Source organism: Oncorhynchus nerka, linkage group LG3 (genome assembly GCF_034236695.1).
Source record: "Oncorhynchus nerka isolate Pitt River linkage group LG3, Oner_Uvic_2.0, whole genome shotgun sequence".
Classification (NCBI taxonomy): Eukaryota; Metazoa; Chordata; class Actinopteri; order Salmoniformes; family Salmonidae; genus Oncorhynchus; species Oncorhynchus nerka.
This window is the reverse complement of record NC_088398.1, coordinates 86,355,406-86,361,405: the sequence shown is the minus strand read 5'-3', so window position 1 is coordinate 86,361,405 and position 6,000 is coordinate 86,355,406. Positions and strand designations below refer to the sequence as shown.

The window sequence follows — 6,000 nt, the reverse complement described above, 5'->3', positions numbered from 1 at the left end:
TGTACTGCACTCTATATCTACAGGTATACTGCACTCTATATCTACAGGTATACTGCACTCTATATCTACAGGTGTACTGCACTCTATATCTACAGGTATACTGCACTCTATATCTACAGGTGTACTGCACTCTATATCTACAGGTGTACTGCACTCTATATCTACAGGTGTACTGCACTCTGACTGCAATCTTTTCAATAAGGGAAATTTCAACCGGGAACATTCTACATTCTGAGAATTATCTGGCTCCTGTGGTAGAACCAAAAACTGTCAACTCTGTGGTAGAACCAAAAACGGCCAACTCTGTGGTAGAACCAAAAACGGCCAACTCTGTGGTAGAACCAAAAAAATTTTAACGGCCAACTCTGTGGTAGAACCAAAAACGGCCAACTCTGTGGTAGAACCAAAAACGGCCAACTCTGTGGTAGAACCAAAAACGGCCAACTCTGTGGTAGAACCAAAAACAGTCAACTCTGTGGTAGAACCAAAAACTGTCAACTCTGTGGTAGAACCAAAAACAGCCAACTCTGTGGTAGAACCAAAAACAGTCAACTCTGTGGTAGAACCAAAAACAGCCAACTCTGTGGTAGAACCAAAAACAGTCAACTCTGTGGTAGAACCAAAAACAGCCAACTCTGTGGTAGAACCAAAAACAGTCAACTCTGTGGTAGAACCAAAAACAGTCAACTCTGTGGTAGACTGTGGCACCTGCTGGACACGCTCACCATCCACTAAACTAGAGGAGACTACTCCTCCGGCCACACGGTGGCGCTGTCTGCGTATGAAGGGATTCTCTTTTTACATAGCAGCGTCGGCATGGTTCCTCTGTTTTTATGTTAAGAGGTAAAGTTTACTGTTTTGAATCCATCCTGTTGTGAGGAAGTGTTTAGTGTTTAGGATCATCAATAAATATCATGCATATGTTTCATTTGTTACAGAAAGCGTTTGTTTACAGTCACAGTATGTTTCGAAGGATCTGCTTTTAAAGGTAGGAGAGCTTTCTACTTGCTATCTTGATTGTTAGCTAACTAGTTTAGAGTATGATTCATCTGACTGTAAACTAGCTCTAGCTAGATAGCCAACTAACGCTAACGTTGCTTTGCAAGCTGATTATGAGAGCTCATCTCTCCAATGTCAGAACCACCTTGCTATGCTACAAGCTACTGATCTTGGCGAAGCGGTCTCACTGCATCTCAGTGCAAGAGGCGTCACTGCAGTCCCTGGTTCGAATCCTGGCTGCATCACATCCGGCCGTGATTGGGAGTCCCATAGCGCCGCCGGGTTTGGATGGGGCAGGCCGTCATTGTAAATAATATTTTTTTCTTAAATAACTGACTTGCATAGTTAAATAAAGGTCATAAAAACGTGGGTCATGGTTGAGTTTTTAAAGCTAGCCATCTACTGTATCTTCGCTACTAACCAACTCTGGGTCTATGGGGTTCTGCCTGCTTCAATATTTCGCCTTTTATCGTTGTGGTTCTGCTTACGAATTCATTTTCTGCTGAACTGATATCTCTAACATGAACTTATCTATAGCATTATGAACCGCTGAATAAAGGAGCCTCACAATGTATTGGAGTTTTACTCACTGTCAACATGATCTGACCTGACGCACTTCAAATCAAATTAGGTCTGGACCATATGGACAAAATATCATATTGTGTGTTTTTATTAGACGGTTATACGGTATTTTATGTTTTAGAATAATAAAAGTTAAACATGTTCTTTATGAGTAGTGCGTGACCCCAGGGCGCAAACACATACTGACTGTACATTCTGAGTGTTATAGACTGTTCAATTAAACTTCAACCCCGAATTATTTTCAGCATTTAAATCTATTTCTGCATTTCCTGCACTCATGTGAGATCATTTCCACACTGCCACGTAGGGCTGGACGATATGGGCAAACAATCTAGGCCTTATTTTTAAACACATGTTGGAATTGCAATTTTGACTTGTGATTTAGAGCAAAACACTTGGGTGAACTGTTGGAATCGTGGAAAATAATGATTATTTTAATTCTATAGTTATAAGTGGGCACTTCGAAAACAATTTGACATGACAACAAATGAAAATGCCAGGGAGGAGTTATTTTCACAGGGTAGGAACTACAGTGTTTACAAGTGTTTCCTAGGGGACCCTATAATTTTTCACCACATGTTTTCACTTAGCTACTTCATGAAGTTAACATATTCTTGCTTAGCGTGTTCCTCTTTGATTTAGGTTTACAACATCACTGGTATTATCAGTCCCTTTGCAAGGTATTCAGACCCCTTGACTTTCCCCACATTTTAATAGGAAAAAAAAGATTTAATCAATTTTAGAATAAGGCTGTACCTTAAGGCTGTACTAAGGCCCGTACCTTAAGGCCGTACCTTAAGGCAGACGTAAGGCCGCACCTGTACCTTTAAGGCCGTAAAGGCCGTTACCTTAGTACCATAAAGGTCGTGTTAAGGCCGTACCTAAGGCCGCACCTTTAAGGCCGTACCTTTAGGCCGCACCTTAAGGCCGTACCAAGGTCGTGCTGTAAGGCCGCACCTTAAGGCCGCACCAAGGCCGCATAAGGCCGCACCATAAGGCCGCACCATAAGGCCGTGCCTTAAGGCCGGCCGTACCTTAAAGGTCCCTTAAGGCCGTACCTTAAGGCCGCACCTTGGGTCCTTAAGGCCGTACCCGTACCTTAAGGCCGTACCATACCATAAGGCCGCACCAGGCCGTACCTTAAGGCCGTACCATAAGGCCGTACCTTAAGGCCGTACCTTAAGGCCGTACCTTAAGGCCGTACCTTAAGGCTGTACCTTATTCTAAAATTTACTAAATCGTTTTTTCCCTCAATCTATACACACTACCCCACAAAAACAGGTTATTAGAGATTTTTGCTAATTTATTACACAAAAAAAATCACATTAACATCAGTATTCAGACCTTTTACTCAGTACTTTGTTGAAGCACCTTTGGCAGTGATTACAGCCTCCAGTCTTCTTGGGTTTGATGCTACAAGCTTGGTACACCTGTATTTGGAGAGTTTCTCCCGTTCTTCTCTGCAGATCCTCTCAAGCTCTGTCAGGTTGGATGGGGAGCGTCGGTGCACAGCTATTTTCAGGTCTCTCCAGAGATGTTCGATCAGGTTCAAGTCTGGGCTCTGGCTGGGCCACTCAAGGGCATTCAGAGACTTGTCCCGAAGCCACTCCTGTGTTTTCTTGGCTGTGTGCTTAGCGTTGTTGTCCTGTTGGAAGTTGAACCTTCACCCCCAATCTGAGATCCTAAGGCTCTGGAGCAGGTTTTCATTAACAATCTCTCAGTACTTTGCTCTGTTCATCTTTGCCTCGATCCTGACTAGTCTCCCTGCCGCTGGAAAACACACTCACAGCATGATGCTACCACCACCATGCTTCACCGTAGGGATGGTGCCAGGTTTCCTCCAGACGTGATGCTGCCACCACCATGCTTCACCGTAGGGATGGTGCCAGGTTTCCTCCAGACGTGATGCTGCCACCACCATGCTTCACCGTAGGGATGGTGCCAGGTTTCCTCCAGACGTGATGCTTGGCATTCAGGCCAAAAAGTTCAATCTTGGTTTCATCAGATCAGAGAATCTTGTTTCTCATGGTCTGAGAGTTCTTTAGGTGCCTTTTGGCAAACTCACTCAGAGCAGGCTGTCATGTGCCTTTTACTGAGGAGTGGCCTCCGTCTGGCCTCTCTACTATAAAGGCCTGATTGGTGGAGTGCTGCAGATATGGTTGTCCTTCTAGAAGGTTCTCCCATCTCCACAGAGGAACTCTGTCAAAATGACCATCGGGTTCTTGGTCACCTCCCTGTCCAAGGCCCTTCTCCCCCGATTGCTCAGTTTGGCTGGACGGCCAGCTCTAGGAAGGATCTTGGTGGTTCCAAACTTCTTCCATTTAAGAATGATGGAGGCCACTGTGTTCTTGGGGACCTTCAATGCTGCAGAATGATGGAGGCCACTGTGTTCTTAGGGACCTTCAATGCTGCAGACATTTATTGGTACCCTTCCCCAGATCTGTGTCTCGGCACAATCCTGTCTCTGAGCTCTACGGACAATTCCTTCAACCTCATGGCTTGGTTTTTGCTCTGACATGCGCTGTCAACTGTGGGACCTTATATAGACAGATGTGCCTTTCCAAATCATGTCCGATTAATTGAATTTACCACAGGTGGACTCCAATCAAGTTGTAGAAACATCTCAAGGATGATCAATGGAAACAGGATGCACCTGAGCTCAATTTAGAGTCTCATAGCAAAGGGTCTGAATACTTATGTAAATAAGTTATTTCTGTTTTTTATTTTTAATAACTTTGCAAAAATGTCTATAAACCAGTTTTCGGCTTTGTCAATATGGGGTATTGTGTGTAGATAGTGGTGGATTTATCAATTTTAGGATAAGTCTATAACGTAACAAAATGTGTAAAAAGACAAGGGGTCTGTATACTTTCCAAAGGCACTGTATAGCTAATGATGTTTTCTCTTACTCAGGGTAGCCTAGTGGTTAGTGTTGGACATGTAACCGAAAGGTTGCAGATTGAATCCCCGAGCTGACAAGGTACAAATCTGTCGTTCTGCCCCTTAACAGGCACTTAACCCACTGTTCCCCGGTAGGCCGTCATTGTAAATAAGAATTTGTTCTTAACTGACTTGCCTAATTAAATAAGGGTAAAATACATTTTTAAAAATAAAGAAATGTATTAGCTGGCTAGCGATTAGCGTTAGTGGCTAACATGATTTAGGTCCAACTTGCTAAGAAAAGACAAACTAGCTGTTTGCTGATGTAGGAAACACAAACTAATAGTGTCACTATAGAACACTGGTGGATGTATATTAAGATGCAAAGGGAAAACAGCATCGTTGTTGCATGTGCTGCATTGACCAGGCAGACTGATTATACAAGTCTCTCTGTGCTGCATTGACCAGGCAGACTGATTATACAAGTCTCTCTGTGCTGCATTGACCAGGCAGACTGATTATACAAGTCTCTCTGTGTTGTGTTGACCAGGCAGACTGATTATACAAGTCTCTCTGTGCTGCATTGACCAGGCAGACTGATTATACAAGTCTCTCTGTGCTGATTATACAAGTCATTGACCAGGCAGACTGATTATACAAGTCTCTCTGTGTTGTGTTGACCAGGCAGACTGATTATACAAGTCTCTCTGTGCTGCATTGACCAGGCAGACTGATTATACAAGTCTCTCTGTGCTGCATTGACCAGGCAGACTGATTATACAAGTCTCTCTGTGCTGCATTGACCAGGCAGACTGATTATACAAGTCTCTCTGTGCTGCATTGACCAGGCAGACTGATTATACAAGTCTCTCTGTGTTGTGTTGACCAGGCAGACTGATTATACAAGTCTCTCTGTGCTGCATTGACCAGGCAGACTGATTATACAAGTCTCTCTGTGCTGCTTTGACCAGGCAGACTGATTATACAAGTCTCTCTGTTTGTGTTGACCAGGCAGACTGATTATACAAGTCTCTCTGTGCTGCATTGACCAGGCAGACTGATTATACAAGTCTCTCTGTGCTGCTTTGACCAGGCAGACTGATTATACAAGTCTCTCTGTGCTGCATTGACCAGGCAGACTGATTATACAAGTCTCTCTGTGCTGCATTGACCAGGCAGACTGATTATACAAGTCTCTCTGTGCTGCATTGACCATGCAGACTGATTATACAAGTCTCTCTGTGCTGCATTGACCAGGCAGACTGATTATACAAGTCTCTCTGTGCTGCATTGACCAGGCAGACTGATTATACAAGTCTCTCTGTGCTGCATTGACCAGGCAGACTGATTATACAAGTCTCTCTGTGCTGCATTGACCAGGCAGACTGATTATACAAGTCTCTCTGTGCTGCATTGACCAGGCAGACTGATTATACAAGTCTCTCTCTGTGTTGACCAGGCAGACTGATTATACATTGACCAGGCAGACTGATTATACAAGTCTCTCTGTGCTGCATTGACCAGGCAGACTGATTATAC

At 43.9% G+C, this 6,000-nt stretch overlaps 1 protein-coding gene across 1 annotated transcript in view; it reads left to right on the top strand.

The window, feature by feature from the left end:
• The first annotated feature begins 847 nt into the window (after nucleotides 1-847).
• LOC115126463 (trichohyalin-like) overlaps nucleotides 848-6,000 on the top strand; it is an 82,896-nt gene continuing 77,743 nt past the window's right edge. The window contains 1 exon segment of the mRNA XM_065016372.1: nucleotides 848-988. The gene's annotated coding sequence lies outside the window, so the exon portion shown is untranslated.